Raw genomic sequence first — 18,171 nt, forward strand, 5'->3', positions numbered from 1 at the left:
TATTTCTGACTTCTACCCTCCAGAAAATAAAGTTGTTTCTGAAGAATTATAAAGAATAATTTATGCTTTTTAAATTTCTAGCCTCCAATAAATTTCTGTTGTGTAAGCCATCCAGTTTGCAGTGCTTTGTTATGGTATTCCTAGAAAACAAATATAACATTGAAACTAGAGTTAATAGGGAGAATTCCCTAGGTCCAGGATAAGTGCAAGATTTCATAGCATCACATAATCTATTGTTGGAACTGTCCTGATATAGTAGTATCATCTAGAGTAGTACAAACATATATGGTCTGCTAGTTGATGTTATTTGTCAGTTGTGATATCAACAGGGGTATCAATTGGAACACATTCATGAGGCCTCTCCTTATTGCCTGAGCTTCCTCAAAGTATGGTGACCTCAGAGCAATCCTCTGTAGTGATAAGGATATTACTATGCCCCTAAAGCAGCCATTACATCCTTAACCAACTCTGTTAACTATTTGCTGCCAAAATCATCTTGGGATCCTACAGATCAAATTTAATCCACCTTATAGAATAGTCCTTATAGAAAGTCCTTTACATGTTCTCAGACAGCTGCCTATCTCATCTGATATATTCTTTTTTTTTTTAATTTTTTTAAATTTATTTATGATAGTCACAGAGAGAGAGAGAGAGAGAGAGAGAAAGAGGCAGAGACACAGGCAGAGGGAGAAGCAGGCTCCATGCACCGGGAGCCCGACGTGGGATTCGATCCAGGGTCTCCAGGACCGCGCCCTGGGCCAAAGGCAGGCGCTAAACCGCAGTGCCACCCAGGGATCCCTCATCTGATATATTCTTTAACAAAAAACACATCCCCAGTCTCTTACAGATATTTCTTATGTGATATGATCCCATGTCTCTTCACCATCATGATTATTCCCTTTTGAATTTATGTCCATTTATGACAGAACAAGAAAGAAATATTTTACAATAAAAACCATCTGGTAATACCACGGACTACCTTAAATGGTGGTGAGTTAACTATCACTGACAGAAGAGCTTTGAAGATTTACTCAGAGATATTGTAGAAAGATAACTAAATCAGAGAAGATATTAGACTGGCTGTCTTCAAGGATATTTTTCAATTTTATGATTTTATAACATATTAGACACCTAAGATTCTGTTATATTCCCTCAGAAACCATAAGATATCCAGAAAAAAATGAGGAATTCTTTTCTAATCTTGAAAGGGGAATGGCCTTTATAAGCATAGCCCCAAATATCAAAGCCATAAAAGAAAACTGTTAAGTTTAACTTCATAAAATTGTAAAACCCTGAATGGCAGTAAATAAATAAAAGCAATGGCAGCAGAAAATGGGTCCTGGGATCAAGCCCCACCTCAAGCTCCATGCTTTAGAATTCTCTTTCCTTCTCCCTCTACCCCAGCCCTTGCTCTCATGCTCAATCACATGACCCTGGGTTCACAACCTAAGCTGAAACCCAGAGTGGGATGCTTTACTGACTCCACCACCCAGGTGCCCCTAGCATTCCTTTTTAAAAATAAGACCCAGTGTTGTCATGAGTTCAGGGAAATAGAGCTTCCAGATAAGTTCCTAGTCCTGCCAACACCTTGTTAGATACTAAGCAGAGGACCCAATAGAGCCACACCATACAGCAGTGTTGAGTTTGTGAGAATTTCATGGAGTTTTACCACTTATACTGTATGATTACTTTTAGGTATGCTTTTAGATATCCATAAAATATTTAAACAATAATGTAGCTATCAGTTGTAAGCTAATGTTTACAGTCCAGTTAGACATTGTCAGTAAATTTGTTATATACATTTATTTATACATTCAAAAAGGTAGTAGAATTGAGTAATTTAAATTTTTTAAATTAAAATGGTTTAAAGTATTACACAAAACTAGGCACAGTACTTTTTCTTAAAATAGTCTTTTTGCATAATGCTTCACATTTGTTTTTGTAGTTTGCTCTCATTTCTTTGAGAAACTTGTAGAGTACTTTTAGAGCACTTGATAAACCATCACCATGGTTTTATAAGGACATCAGAAAACTAGAGATGACTTGAGAAATGAATCGTATATATATCCTTGAAAACCTGCCAACACTTTCGATCTTGGTTCCTATCTTCCCTTTCAGTGTATATGCCCTAATACCTACTAAAAATCTATAATTGCTTTTTATCTGCTTTAGTTATGGCTATTTTGCGGGTATTTAAAAAGATTTTATTTATTTATTCATGAGAAACACAGAGAGAGGCACAGACACAGGCAAAGGGAGAAGCAGGCTCCCTGAAAGAAGCCTGATATGGGACTCAATCCCAGATTCCAGGATCATGCCCTGAGCCGAAGGCAGACTTTCAACCACTGAGCCACCCAAGTGACCCAAGTTATAGCTATTTTTATACCATGATCTGATTTTAGGCCAGACTTACTCCTAGAATTCCCTAAAGGGTCATCCATTCAATATCTTCTCCATCTCCAAGTCCTGATTCTTCCTGGTCTTCCAGGTCCTTCCCTCTCATAAGAAATATCTAAAAATGTGATTTTCACAAACTAAACACACCTGTAAAATGAGAGCCAGGTAAAGACACAGAACACTACCAGTATGCCTCATGGGGTAGTTTACTCAAAGTCTAGATGAAAATCTATTAAAATCACTTATTTATTCTATCAATATTATAATGCATCCATAATGCCGGTCCCACTTCCAGATGCTGGTGCTACCCTGGAAATCCATGAAGCAAATTTTTACTTCTGGCTCTGCTATGTTCTTGCCATTTTGATCTTAACTGGATTAATTAATATTTCTAAGCCTCAATTTATTTGTATGTATATGGTATTAAAACATTTCTAAGGTTTTCTAATTACCTAAGGGTAAGCCTTTATTGGGAAAATATGAGTTAAGAGGGGAAAAGACATAGATTTCCAGTAAAGCATAATTAATTAGGCAATTTCTATTCTCTTTCCTAAATGAATAAAAAAGAAGAATTAAAAGGAGATGTAAGAAAGGAAATTGAAGGAGTATAAGAAAAAAACAAAGAATAGACAACAGCAAATGAGAACTATTTCAACAAATTTATTAAAAAAGAAGATGGAGAGGGGATAACTAATTTAGCAATGTAATTTGTAACCTAACTGCAGAGACATATGCAAGTAAACAGCCAATTTGTTCTCTGGAGGCTCAGGTTTAGGATATTTGAGTTCCCATGGAACACTGTGCAGGGGAAAGTATAGCTCAAGCTAAAACCAAACAAGGGCCTAGTCCAGAGTCTGTGTGTGTGTATACAAAGCAGATAGAATTCTAGGTCCCCATCCCATCTCACTCATAAAGGACTAGAAAATAACTCAAAGAAGCACTGGATTCATGAAACCAAAGAACCATGTGGGGAATAGAATTAATTTAATAGGATTAAGTGAAAATCTGAATACTGAAAGCTGAGACTTTCAGCTACTTTTTTCTACCCTACTTTCAGAATAGCAGCTACATATACACACCCACTCCCTCACATTTACCCTCACTTCCCAATTCATGTTGCATTTAAATATATTCAAAATGTTGCTGACAAGCATATGACAGAGATGTAATATTTGGAAAAATTAACAAAAGGATCTTAGCAACTTTAGTAGATGAAAAGATGAGAGAATTATTATTAACTTCAGGAAAAAGTATTCCATGAGAAAGAGGTGTGGTGTACAACATGGCTTAAGAGTGCATAACATTTGCACAGTCATAATAATGTTAACAGCGAGTATTGATTTAGCTCTAAATTATCATGTACTACATTGGAGGTAAGGGAAGGAGAGTGGTTGGACGTGGGAGTGTGCTAAGTATGATTGGTCTTCAATATACATGCTCACCTTTTCAATATACCTCCTTAATTACAGGGGCCTGGGAAGCTAAAAATGGCCATATTTTCCAAATAGCCTTGAAGCTACAGCTCTGGATACAACTAAGTTCTGTCATAAGATGCACTTGCTTGAGATTTGGAAGGCCACAGTGTGCCAAAGGCCATTTCCTTGTGGCTGTGACTACTGGTAAACAAGGTTGAACAGATAAGAGTGTTTGCAGGGGACAGACTTCACATTCCAATGTCTATTTAGGACTTTATGGGTATGCCATGCACTGTACTCTATCTGGTATGCCATTGAATCCAATAGTCCTGGGCTGGCCTTTGCCTCGCATTCAATTATTGCCTGCCCCATCCCCCAACAGTTTGGTAATCACCTAGTTCTCTGCTTGAATGCCTAGAAGAGTCACAGTTTCCAGAACTGAACATTGGTACCGGGAGAAAACCTATATCCCAAATGACAAATTGAGAAACAGCAGTATGAGCACATTATTTAGAAATCTAGGGGATCCCCGGGTGGCGCAGTGGTTTGGCGCCTGCCTTTGGCCCAGGGCGCGATCCTGGAGACCCGGGATCGAATCCCACGTCGGGCTCCCGGTGCATGGAGCCTGCTTCTCCCTCTACCTGTGTCTCTGCCTCTCTCTCTCTCACTGTGTGCCTATCATAAATAAAAAAAATAAAATTTAGAAATCTAGAATTTCTTACCAGGGAAATCAGCTAACAGCATGGGACTGAGTAGCCTTCGGGATACATAGAAGTGAATATAATTTCTATATCATACTGCAGGTATCCTAAAAGCATAAACTGGATTTGGCCTCAGTCATCTAAGATTATTGTCATAAAATTAAAGGTAACATTACCATAGGACTGTTTTACAGTTTTACACATATGCATATGCCAATTCTTTTCTCTCAAAGTTTTTCCTATATGGGGTTTGTAGTATTCATATAGCCAAGGGAAGAAATATATTCAAGAATGTCACTATATGTCTCACCAGACATCCCTTCACTGACCTCTGAAAATAGAAGAATCACTATGTATTAATGCAGTGTTTTGATGCTTTCTTTTAAACTCCCGTATACAAAGAGTCTTACACCTCCCTTCCCCCAGATCTCTAGGAATTTTCAGGAAGCTTGTCTCTGATCATTTTTGGTTCTGTTTCTAACTGAATTACCATTTTGCATTTGCTAATTCTTGCAGCTTGGATGGGTTCACATAAGGAGCTTAGCTCCTTTTCTTGCTTTTCTTCATCCCATTCCTTCAACCATACACACACACACACACACACACACACACCACGCACACACACAACCACTCATTCATATACTTTGACAGGTGCTTTTGAGAGAAGCTGATGGTCAAAATTTGGGGAAAAAAGAGGAAATTTACTTTGGAGAAAATATAAGCATCTAAAAAAATAAAGTTTTACATTTTTGTTCCTAAAAGACCTGTGATCTTTTCCACATTTGCTTCCTGCCATGCTGTTCAGGCTTCTAGGTCTTCTCTCTCGGGCTCCATCCCTCACAGGAGAAAAAAGTCATATATTCTTATACGGAAAAATTAAAGTCACGCCAACTTTCTCCTTCAAACTCATCTCAGGGCTTCCCATTACACAGTGTAGGAGTCAGCAGAAACTTTAAAATTACAGCTGTCAGGTCAGCCATGGAACATTTTCAGAACAGAGTCAAAACCTTCCCCAGGGCAGGTTTCTAGGGAGGGAGGTTTTTTGTTTTAAATTTTTATTTATTTATGATAGTCACACAGAGAGAGAGAGGCAGAGACACAGGCAGAGGGAGAAGCAGGCTCCATGCACCGGGAGCCCGACGTGGGATTCGATCCCGGGTCTCCAGGATCGCGCCCTGGGCCAAAGGCAGGCGCCAAACCGCTGCGCCACCCAGGGATCCCTCATGTTTGAAAATATTATGAAAAGATAAATAATAATCTCTCTTGAATGATTTAAGGAACATTTTGATTATCTTTTTGCCACTGTGTGATAAATCTTTATTCATTGCCTCCCTTAGGAGCACGTAGAATAAGATTAGGTAAAGAAATTCAAAGTTATCCTTGAAAATAAATTCCTTACTCTGTGTGTGTGTGTGTGTGTGATGTGTTTTTATTTAATAATGTCTTCATATCATTAAAATTTTTTCTGCTTTGGTAAACATGTCATTGGCAATATTTTCCAATCATCTTTGTAATATTTTGATTTCCATAAGAGCAGTTATTGGATTATTAGCATAACTCAAAAACATTTTCATTCAGGAAACTAGTTTTTAAAATTGCAGAGAGCTATCTTTTTCTTCAAAAAACTATACTTATTTAGTTTTGTGGACCCACTTTCCTCATTAAAGACTGAAGCCAGCAGATGAAAGAAGCTGAAAACTGAAAGGTCAAATCCCCGGAATATGTATTTATTGCTTCCATTTAGTAATAAGAAATATATAAGTGAATTTGTGATTTTTAAGGCTTTTTAAATCAACTTGATGGGGTTATAATTTACATGTCAGAGGATTCATCTGTTGTAGGTATACAATTATTTTTAGCAAATTTATAGGGCTGTGCAGCCACCATCACAATCCAATTTTTAAACATTTCCATCACCCACAAAAGCTTCCTGATACCCATTTTCAGCCATTCCTATTCCTACTCTCAGTCCCAGGCAACAATGGATTTATTTTTTGTCTCTAGAAGTTTGTCATTTGTTAATATTTCTTTTTAATTTTATTTATTTATGATAGTCACAGAGAGAGAAAGAGAGAGAGGCAGAGACATAGGCAGAGGGAGAAGCAGGCTCCATGCACCGGGAGCCCGATGTGGGATTCGATCCCGGGTCTCCAGGATCGCGCCCTGGGCCAAAGGCAGGCGCCAAACCGCTGCGCCACACAGGGATCCCCATTTGTTAATATTTCTTACAAATGAAATACTATATGTAGTTTTCTGTGTTTGACTTCTTTCACTTAACATAAGTTTAAGGTTCATCCATATTGTAGTATGTATCAATAGCTAAGCCTTTTTGTTCCTAAATATCTCATTGTGTGGATGGATATACCATATTTTGTCTATCCATTCAGCAGTTCATGGACTTCTGGATTGTTACCACTTTTTTGGCTATTATAAATAAAGCTGCATAAACATTCATGTGAAAATTTTTGCATGGATACAAGATTCTAATTCTCTAGTTGCTAGGTCATATAGCAATTCTATGTTTTATTTTTTGATTACTTTCAAAGCAGCTGCATCATTTTTGTATTCACACCAGCAATGCATAAGAGTTCCAACTTCTACATATCCTGCCAAAACTTGTTATTGTTGCTTTATCATTATTATTACTATAGCTATTTTGGCAGGTATGTAGTAGTATCTCATGGTTTTACGTTGCACTTCCCTATTGACAAATAATATTGAGCATCTCTTCATGAGCTTATTAGCCATTTCTTTTCTTTTTGTTTTAAGTTTTATTTATTTATTCATGAGAGACAGAGAGAGAGAGGCAGGCAGAGACACAGGCAGAGAAAGAAGCAGGCTCCATTGCAGGGAGCCCAATGTTGGACCGATCTGGGACCTCAGGATCACGCCCTGGGCCAAAGGCAGACATTCAACCGCTGAGCCCCTCAGTCATCCCTTATTAGCCATTTCTATATCTTCTTCATGAAATGTTTATTCACATCTTTTTGCCCATTTTTAATTGAGTAATTTGTCTTACAATTATTGGGTTATAAGTGTTCTTTATACAGTCTGGATGCAACTACTTTATCAGATATATTATTTGCAAATATGTTCTTCCAACCTGTGACTTGTCTTTTAATTTTCTTAATACTTTCAGGGTTTAGGGCAGCCCAAGTGGCTCAGCGGTTTAGCACTGCCTTCGGCCCTGGCCTGATCCTGGAGACCTGGGATCAAGTCCCACGTTGGGCTCCCTGCATGGAGCCTGTTTCTCCCTCTGCCTGTGTCTCTGCTTCTCTCTCTCTCTCTCTCTCTCATCCCGTGTCTCTCATGAATAAATAAATAAAATCTTTAAAAAAAAAGACTTTAGGTTTTAAAATGGGGGAAAAAACGTTAACTCAATATTATGTAAGAAAGATACTTAATCTCCTAATAACTTTATTTTTTAAATCCTCAAACACAAACTTTAGACCTTCTGGGTAATAATGCAGAGTGAATTTAACTGGAATTAAAGTCTACCTCCTAAAGGATAAACTATAATGCAAGAAACATCTTTTATAATAATATGCTTTGATGTAAGACTAGTGGTTTACAGCTAACTGGCTTGCATGAGGTGAGGGTGGGAGGTGATATGTGTGGAGATCCTGATTTATAAGAATTTCCAATTTCCATGGTGTAAATACTTCCCCTGTACTATTCTAAGGTACTAATGGTGTAACAACCAGCTCACAAAATACTTGAACATTTAACTATTGTATCTAGAGAGCCAGAAGAAGCTACCTCTAGTGCACTACTGAATATCTATGATTGGACTGGTAATAAGAAGTCTGGAAGAGAAATTCCTTTTTAAAAAAAGAAAAAAAAAGCAACTGCTTTGGAGGCATTTATTTGCAGATTACTAAGAAGTCACTGACACTTCACATAAGAATGAAAGGAAGAGGAGTTTTTAGGAATCCAAGTCTACAAATTATAAAAAAAATATAAGTAAATTCTACACAGGATAAAAACGAAAATAGAAGTATTTTCTGGAACAGAAAATGGAGAATATTTTCTAACAGTGGTATCACTACTATTAATCAGGCTAATCTACTGGTGTGAACTATGATAGCTGTATGGAACTCATTCCATGTGGTTTGAGTGGCACTGACCTTTCCCATCTCCCTATAGCTGCAAATACACAACCCTTGTCATCCAGAGCTCTCCTTGAACTTTTGCTGGAAGGAGCAAGAAAAAGGTCTACTCTTCTTGCTGCAGTCACAGGGCATGAGGACAATAAAATCCTGGAGTTGTGGTTTCTCAAATGGTAGACCACTCTTCTCCCACTAGTGATGGGATTTGAGAGGATTAAAAAACATCAACTCTTCCATCTCTCTACAGTGCAAAACATTCCCCCAGCTAGGGTGCTGATCTAGAAGTAATCCAATTAAAACCAAATTTAGGACTTTCAATTCTCTCTTTCCCAGGAAGAGAGAGACCTAGTGGCCTCTAGCAGTCTGAGAAAAGTCAGCCTAAAGATAAACCTAACACAAGGAGGATGGCAAAGCCTACAGATTCTCAGAAAAGGGTCCAAAGTCCTGATAAAGCTATTCTTGAAAATGGTGTGTGAATAAATAAGTCTTTCTCTCTCTCTTTCTGGTCAGTTTAAAATCAATGATATTTTACTTACAACAAAAGCTTTCCTATCTGGTTCAACATCTTTCCATCCTGAGTTGTTCTGTTTTTTCAACTCTTGGTACCATTGCTAAGGATACCACTGCCAATCCCTTTTTGGAATTTTGTCCTCCTGAGCTTCAACCTTTCACTCCTCTTCTGCTCTTTAAAGTATGCAGCATATCCACAGAAACAAGCATGGAGAGACATAAACAGCACAGAACATTGCTATCGATCCAGAACCATTTCTCCTTTTTTCACCAGCAATCTCTTTTCATGCAGATTTATGTAACCCAATTTTGGACTGTATGCTGACTCTAACCTTGCACACCATCAGTACAGGGCATCTGCTAATTATTCACTAACTCACTATGGAGAACTCTGATCCCATGGGTTAAGAAACATCCTGCTTTGGAGCCCAGCTCAGGCTCCTGAGACTTGTCCAGGCTGAGCCCACAGAACACCCTTGGCAAAGAGGGAATCACCTATGTGTGTCAGCACCTTCTACCAGTTCCCTTACTGCCTTTTCAACAACTCTTATTTTTTTTAAAGATTTATTCATTTATGATAGACAGAGAGAGAGAGACAAAGAGAGAGAGAGAGAGAGAGGCAGAGACACAGGAGGAGGGAGAAGCAGGCTCCATGCCAGGAGCCCGACGCGGGACTCGATCCCAGGACTCCAGGATCACACCCTGGGCCAAGGCAGGCGCCAAACTGCTAAGCCATCCAGGGATCCCCCCAACAACTCTATTTCCATTCTTTTCAATAGCTCTACCTGTCATGCCTACTTCCTAAACATTAGCACTTCCCCAGGTTTCGTGCCATATAGTAATCCCAAATTTTAGTCAAATAAAACTAAACCCACAGAAATTGAGTGACCTGTTTGAGTCCAAAGGGACAAAGTCAGACTTGGAATTCAAATTTCTAAAGCCCAGGGAAGTGTTTTGTTTACTTCTACAGCAGGTGGAACAGCCTTTGTTGAGCAAACTCCATGGAGCACTTTATATTTGATCCCGGGAATGATATTTTAAGCAGAATATTGATATTATATGTCACTCTAAGAAGGAAAGATCCAAAAGCCATTTTCAGGTGAGGATATTAAAGGGACTAAGAATTATCTCTTAGGAAGAAAACTCATAGGAGAGAGCAGACAGCTGTCTTAAACATCTGGGTTATGTAAGGAAAACCAGATTTATTTCATGCTTCTCATGAGAAAGATTAGCAACAATGAGCAAAAGGTACAATCAAGTCAATCTGGGTGACATACATAATAAGAGAAATTTCCAATAAGGAGAATTGTTCCCAAATGTTACCTTGTGATGTGGTGAGCGCCCATCAGTAAAAGATTTTAAGCAGAAAGTAGATGTCAAGAAGTTACAGATATAGGAGACACACACTCCTGATTTGAATGATCAGAAGGCTTTTAAGACTCCAGATCCTTTTTAAATTCTAGAATGTGTCTCAGATGAAATACAAGGAGTAAAATTTTAATTGGTGCTCCTCAAATTTCAGTGTGCATAACAATCACCTGGAGAGCTAGTTAAACTGCATACTCAGGGCCCCACCCCACAGAGATTCAGATTTAGTCAGTCTGAGGTGGAGCCCAAGAATTTGCTTTTCTAATAAACTCCCAAATGATGCTAATTCTGCTGGTCCAGGGACCACGCTTTGAATGGATCTATAAATCCTAAGTATTTATTAGATATTTGTGAAGAGATGAAAGAAAATGAAAAGGCTTTGGCAAGCAAAAAGGGAAATAAAAAGTAATGTGCACTTGGCATTCATATAGGAAATAAAACAGTGTAATGACTACTTCAAAGGAAAAAATCCTTCCAAAACATAGGCCACATCTACCCGACAGTATAAAAACATTTGGAGAGGAAATTAATTGGTACATATGGTTGTGGGTGTTCATTTCTAACCATACTAAACATTCCATCAAAGCCTTTCTTTTACTCATTCGGTTAAGAAATTCCAATGAAATGATGCTATGTAAAAACTTTCTATTTGGAGTCAGATATCAACTCAGACCCACGGTCTCTTCTGCTTATCTCTAACACCTTCTTTAGCAATTCCATTTGGACCATAATAAAACTGAGGGTGAGCTTGTCAGAAGTAATAGAGTGCTATTTGGGACAAATAGTATAATTCAACTTCTAAGTGCCTTTACCACTGAAATGGAAATCTGAGGCAATGATTTTAAACACATAAGCTCTCCAATGGCAAAAGGAAATCCTTATCCATCCTTCAAAGTTCATCAAATTGCACTCCCCCATTAATTCTTTACTGATCCTATCAACAGACTGTGAGTTCCAAATCCTTATCTCATGTTCAGATGTTTTTCTTTAAAAAAAAAAAAAAAAAAGTTATTTGACAGAGAGAGAGCACAAGCAGGGGGTGCTATAGAGAGAGAAGGAGAAGCAGGCTCCCCGCTGAGCAGGGAGCTTGGCTCAGGGCTGATTTCAGGGTCCCGGGATCTTGACCTGAGCTGAAGGCAGACGCTTAACCAACTGAGCCACCCAGGTGCCTCTCTTAAACACTATATCTATATGCTAAGTTGCAAATGTTATGTGTTGCATCAGTATAGGCCCAGTAACACAGTGGGTTAAACAGAGAGTGTATAACATAAATAATTATTAAATTCTGATACATGAATATTTAGGAACAAGTATAAGGAAGCTAAGTGGTAGCTTAGGGTGGAGGGAGAGTAGCCATGGAAGAACAAAGTTGAAAAGGATTCCTCTTCCTAAGGCTGAGGTTCAGATCTCACTGGAGAAGATATAGTTTAGCCCACTGGATAAAAAAGGAGTTCACTAGTTTGCCCTAGCCAGGGCTAATTGGGGTGACGGGGAACAGGAGGTATTCCTCTGAGGATAGCTGACCAGCAGCCAGAGGTGTGGGTGTGTACAACGGAAGGGGGCCTTGGGAACAGGCAGTCCACAGGGGCTAGAAGAGGGAGTGATGGCTCCTGGAATGAAAATCCTCCAGGCTCCTGACAATCCACATGCAGGCCTGCACTGGGAATTAGAGCACTGATGTGGGCAGGAAGCCTTCAGGACACCAGTCTCTACGTCAAGGAGGGGGGTGCTATGGGAATCTTATTACCAGGCTAGACTGAAGCTGCAAGATCACCTACTGATCACACATTACAGGCATATGGCTAAAGCAGAGCTCCACCAGATGTCCTCATGCACTCCACCAGCTGGAAATAGCAGGAGACACCCTCCTAAAAGCCTCTACTGAGAAAGCTTGGCATCATGCTTACTGTAAAAAAGAGGTACTTAAAAGAATTCTGTCCATTTCAGCATATACTGAAGAACAAATTTGAAGGTAAGAGGTAGTAAGTTGATAATTGACACATTTGTGTAATTCCTAGATTGTTGGTTCTTTTAAGACTAAGAACTATGTTTCATCTTAGTAGTCTCTGTGGTGCCTAATTTTTACAATAAACTATGCCTTAGTAAATATTGAGAATTTCCAGCTGTCTTTTTTTCTTCTTTTCTTTTTTTGCAGAAATTGACAAGATGATCCTAAAATTTATATGGAAATGTGAAAGACCCAGAATAGCCAAAACACTCTTGGGGGAAAAAAAGAAGTTGAAGGACTCATATTTCCTGATTCCAAAACTTATGTCAAAGCTACAGTGATCAATAAAAATTAATAACATTACAACAATAAAATACAATAAAAATACAAACCAATGGAAATTCATTGAGACTCTAAAAATACATCATGAAGTTTGTGGAAAAATTGGTTTTTGACATAGGTACCAAACTATTCAAAGGAAAAGAATATCTTTTCAACACATACTACTGCAACAACTGAATATCCATACGCAAAGATTCAAAAGAATGAATTTGGAGACCTACCTCACATCATATAGAAAAATTCACTTTAAATTGGTCTAAATGTTTAGAACCAAAAGAATAAAAGTCTTAGAAGAAAAGATAGGAGTAAATCTTCTGACTTTGGATGAAGCAATAGTTTCTTAGCTATGAAAACAAAAGCAGAAGTGTCAAAATAAAAAAATTCATTGGGGCACCTAGGTGGCTCAGTGGTTGAGCGTCTGCCTTCAGCTCAGGGCATGCATGATTCCAGGGACATCAGATCAAGACCTGAATCAGGCTCCCCACAGGGAGCCTGCTTTTCCCTTTGCCTGTGTCTCTGCCTCTCTCTCTGTGTCTTTCATGAGTAAATAAATAAAATACTTTAAAAAATAAAATTAAAATAAAAAGTACATTGGATTTCATCAAAGTTGAAAACCTATGTGTTTCAAGAACATCATCAAGAAAGTTAAAGACATCCCACAAAATGGGAAAAAGTATTTGCAAATCATGTATCTGATAAGGGACCTGTATCCAGAATACATGAAGAACTTTTACGAAGCAACAACATAAAACAAATGATCTAATATTAAAATTAGGCATAGACTTAAACACTTTTCCAAAGATACACAAATTGCAAGGAGAACATGAAAAGAGGCTCAATATCATCGTTGTTAGGGAAATACACATCAAACCCACAATGATCTACTCTCTCATACCTACCAGAATGGCAATAATCAAAAAGACACTAATAAGTATTGGGAAATATGTGGAGAAATTGGAACTTTCATATATTGTTGGGACTATAAAATGGTGAAAAATGATCTCATAGTTTTTCAAATGTTTAACATAGAGTTACCATATGACCATGAATTCCATTTTTAGGCATATACAAGAAAAATGAAAACATACATCCACATAAAAACTTGTACATGAATGTTTATGGCAGTATTATTTACAATAGCCAAAAAGTGAAAACAACTCAAATGTCCATTACTTAATGAATGACACAAAATATGCTATAACTGTACAGTGAAATGCTTATGCTGTAATTAAAATGAATAAAGAATTGATACATGCTAAACATGGATGAGTCTTAAATACATTATCCTAAGTGAAAGCAGTCACACACAAAAGGCTACATATAATTCTATTTATATTAAATGTTCAGAATAGAAAAATTCAGAGAGAAAAAAAGTAAATTAGTCATTGTCAGGGGCTGGAGGGGAAAGGAGAATGGGGAATGCCTGATAATGGATATGGTGGGGAGAGATTAAAATGCTCTAGAATTAGGTAGTAGTAATAAACACACAACATAGTGCACATGCTAAAAACCATTGGATCACACACTTCAGAGTGAACTTTGATATGTGAATTATCTCAATAAAGCTGTTATTTATTTTGAGAGCTAAGATTTCAATATTTACTTCCATTTTCTTCTTTCCTTTCCAAGTACAGTTACAGTCAAAGAACCTGTATTGAAAACATAAAATTTATCTTTCTTTTCTTGGAACAATGAGGATATATAGAAAACTGGAATGTAACAATCATTGACTTCAAGTTTCAGACATCCTTTTTTTTTTTTTTTTATTCATGAGAGACACACACAGAGAGAGAGAGAGAGAGGCAGAGACACAGGCAGAGGGAGAAGCAGGCCCCATGCAGGGAGCCTGATGTGGGACTTGATCCCGGGTCTCCAGGATCACACCCTGGGCTGAAGTCACCGCTAAACCGCTGAGCCACTTGGGCTGCCCCCAGACATTCTTATTAAGATTTCTAATTACAGTTATGGTTGTCAAGAACTTTGAAAACTCATGAAAACAACTGAGACAGGAGAGACTATGGGGCTAGATAACCAATGGAAGAGAAAACTTAAGCAAGCCACTTCATCTCTTTCGGGGTTTCCAATTGCTCACCTGTGAAAGAGGGAAATTGGAATAGATGACCTCCAGCATCTACATGTCTCCCTGGAAGGTTAGATTTAGAATCAAATTTTCAAAGGCCTTTAATGTTCATGAATTAAATAAATAGTAATAAGGATTATTTTCTAACAAAACATTTTATTAAATGTGGAATTATATATTATGCTTTTCTTTTTCTCCTGTAAACCTGTGTCTTTTTATCACTAGGCTAAAATATATAATTCTAACCCTGTGTGCATGTGTATTATATCATATTTTTTTAAAGTTACTTTTGTTTATTTGTTTATATTTATTTACTTATTCTTGAGAGAGAGAGAGAGGCAGAGACACAGGCAGAGGGAGAAGCAGGCTCCCTGCAGGGAGCCCGACCTGGGACTCAATCCCGGGTCTCCAGATTCACACCCTGGGCCGAAGGCGGCGCTAAACCGCTGAGCTACCTGGGCTGCCCTATTATATCATATTTGAATTTTTATGTATTCTTTGAAGGAATCTTTACCCACTTGACAACTTGGCCTTCTGATTTCTATATATATACTTATGCATACTTTGATTACATAGATTTCATTTTTCTCTGTGTAAAGTTAAAATACAGGCAGCTAAAAAAAGCATGAGCTATTTCCGCCAGCCGTCTCCTGGGACTTTGTTCCCAAGTTAGGCAGTTATTTAAAATTGAGCAATTGTACTGTCTTTTCTTCTAATGGCTATCATTTCAAAAACTCATGGCACTTAAAAGACAACAACAACAAAGAATAAAGCAAGCGTCCCTCAGCTGGTCAGTGTACTCCCTTGAAACACAGCAGATACTCTTCTATCTATCTATGTTTGGATTTAGGTATATATTTAGACTCTTTATCCTAGGGAGCTGAGTGCTTTGCACTCTGAAAGCACATGTTCTCCTATTAATCATCTTAAGAAACCATTTTTTCCCTTCCCCCTTCAAGAAAAAGTATAAAGGCTAAGAAAAAATAATTTGATCAGAGCAGATAGGGAGTATAAACCAGTAAGAAAAAAAAGCATGGTAAATCAAGTTTCTTGAGTCTTTATGTCCATCTGCTCTCCATAAAAGATCACTGCCTACTCACAAAGCTCTCCTTGATCATTGCAGTCAAAATTAACCCTGCCTTTCCTCTGTGTACTCACAGTGTTACTTGAGACTCTGTTTAATGCTTATTTTATTCTGCTATGCATTATATTACTTAAATGTCTGTCTCCCCATCAGAATTGTATTTCCTTGACTAATGTGTCAGAATACCACTAAGTCACATCGAATAGAAACTAACTCATTTCCCAATTTAAATCTCTTCAAATTCTCCTAAAATGGGAAAGGATATCTACTCTATATTTATCTTCCTTGAATAGCTCTTGATCATAGTATAATGATTTCATGAAGGAGGTTTCAATACAGGTGATTGAATTAAATTCACCTGTGATGTCATCAGTTAAACCATATGAAATGGCAATTTCCTCAGGTCAAAATTTACTAAGAATTCTATTACCCTGGCCCAAATGCATATCAGAAACCCACTGTTCGAGTGTCAGCTTTTTCTCTTCCTGTAGATGGGCTCTCCTATCAGGCACCTCACATTCAAGTAAATTTGTCAACATTTTATGTGGGTCAATTTAATAATATTTCACCAGAATATAGAACTATATTCATTATAAAAGCACTATATGACATTAATTTCCTCCTATTTCTTACAGACTTGATATTTAAAAAGTGTAACAAGGTAGGGTACCTGGATGATGTTCAGCATGGAGTCTGCTTGGGATTCTCCCTCTCCCTCTGCCTCTCCTGCTCATTCTCTCTCTCTCTCAAATAAATACATCAATCTTTAAAAAAAAGTGTAACAGGTCAACAGGGCCAGTTATTTGTGAATGGAATAAAAGGTAAAACAGTGCTCCTTAGTCTTCTGGAGCAAAATAGTACCTTTGAAAATATGAACATATTTCCCAGAAAAATACACACACACACACATACACACACACACACACACACACACACCATTTTGCACATAGTTTCAGCAGGTTAATAGATATTTTCGTCCCCACAAAGCCATCAGTTAATAACTCCTCTTCGAGAGAACTGCACTCAGAAGATTAAGAAAGTGTTGAGTAATTGTCCAGATTCTAGTCATTTCCAAATTTTAGAACCAGAGAAAAAACATAATCTGTTTTGGGATCTACCCGGTCCACAAACTACTAGATGGTTGCTACTCTTTGCCTGTATAAATACAATTAAAGTGGAAGATTGTGTAATGTATTGTCCAAACTGAGACATTTTTGAGGGTGAAAAGAGCATTAATAATTACAGTAAGACAAATCATCATCTGTTAAGAAAATATTATCATTAAATATTTAATATATCAGACTTCTATTGTCCAGACAACCATCTCATTTTCCCATTTTTCACAAAGAACTAATGTCCATCACCATAAAAAATGACCAAATTTATGGATTTTTTTTCCTTTCATATTTCAAGTGGATTAAGTCAGTTAAATATATAGGACTTAGTCTCCTTACCAGTAAATCCATAGGTAGAATAGATAGATGCTCTCTTAAGGTTTTTTTTAAAATTTTCCAGCTCTACCATCCTATTAATCCAAAATGGAAGTGCTTTTTATCAGAAATGTTTCTATGTAAAGTTTTCTAATCTTCCTGATTAGAAAAAAAAAAAGATTTTTAAAATCACAGTATATTTGTAAAAGGCAAATAAGCTTAATTGATTAAAAGTCACTAATGGTTTACAATCTACCAAAACCTAATTTTGAAGCATAAATTGTTAAAATGTATTATTACTGACAACCATATAACTAACATGCATATATACTATATGCCAAGTACTGTGTTAATAAGCACATAATGTATTTTCTTATGTAATTATCACAAAGAGGTACATATCTTAGTTCCACTCTATAGACAAGGAAAACAGAACTTAAATACTTGACTGAGGTTATACTGCTAGTAAATAATAGAATCAAGGTCAAAACTCAGTCTGACTGCACAGCTTTGGCTCTTCATTGCTGCTAAATTAAAGCTAATGTATTTACTAAGTAATGTCCCTGCTTTGAACTTAGCTGTCATTTCACCAGTACCCCTGAGGTTAAAAAAATTACATTTCCTAGGTGTCATAAAAGATCCCTCTTTCACAATCACTTCATTGCTTATTATCATGGTAAATGATAAAAGCCACTCTCTTGGTTTAGATGGGGAAAATATAGTATATTCAACTACTGTTAGTACATATTAAATATATCAAGTCTGTTGAGACCAATCATCGAAGGAG

General features: G+C 37.3%; 1 protein-coding gene across 22 annotated transcripts in view; it reads right to left on the reverse strand.

Annotated features, from left to right (window-relative positions):
• LOC144303892 (uncharacterized) overlaps positions 1 to 18,171 on the reverse strand; it is a 305,981-nt gene that overhangs the window by 272,168 nt on the left and 15,642 nt on the right. For 2 of the 22 annotated variants that reach the window (XR_013370900.1, XR_013370905.1), the window contains 2 exons: positions 17,409 to 17,543; positions 16,625 to 16,718 (listed from right to left, as the gene is read on the reverse strand). The exons of 9 other annotated variants lie outside the window; for them this stretch is intronic. The gene's annotated coding sequence lies outside the window, so the exon portion shown is untranslated. 11 more of the 22 variants (XR_013370911.1, XR_013370901.1, XR_013370903.1 and 8 more) reach the window with 10 other exon arrangements.

Source organism: Canis aureus, chromosome 33 (genome assembly GCF_053574225.1).
Source record: "Canis aureus isolate CA01 chromosome 33, VMU_Caureus_v.1.0, whole genome shotgun sequence".
In the NCBI taxonomy this organism is placed as follows: Eukaryota; Metazoa; Chordata; class Mammalia; order Carnivora; family Canidae; genus Canis; species Canis aureus.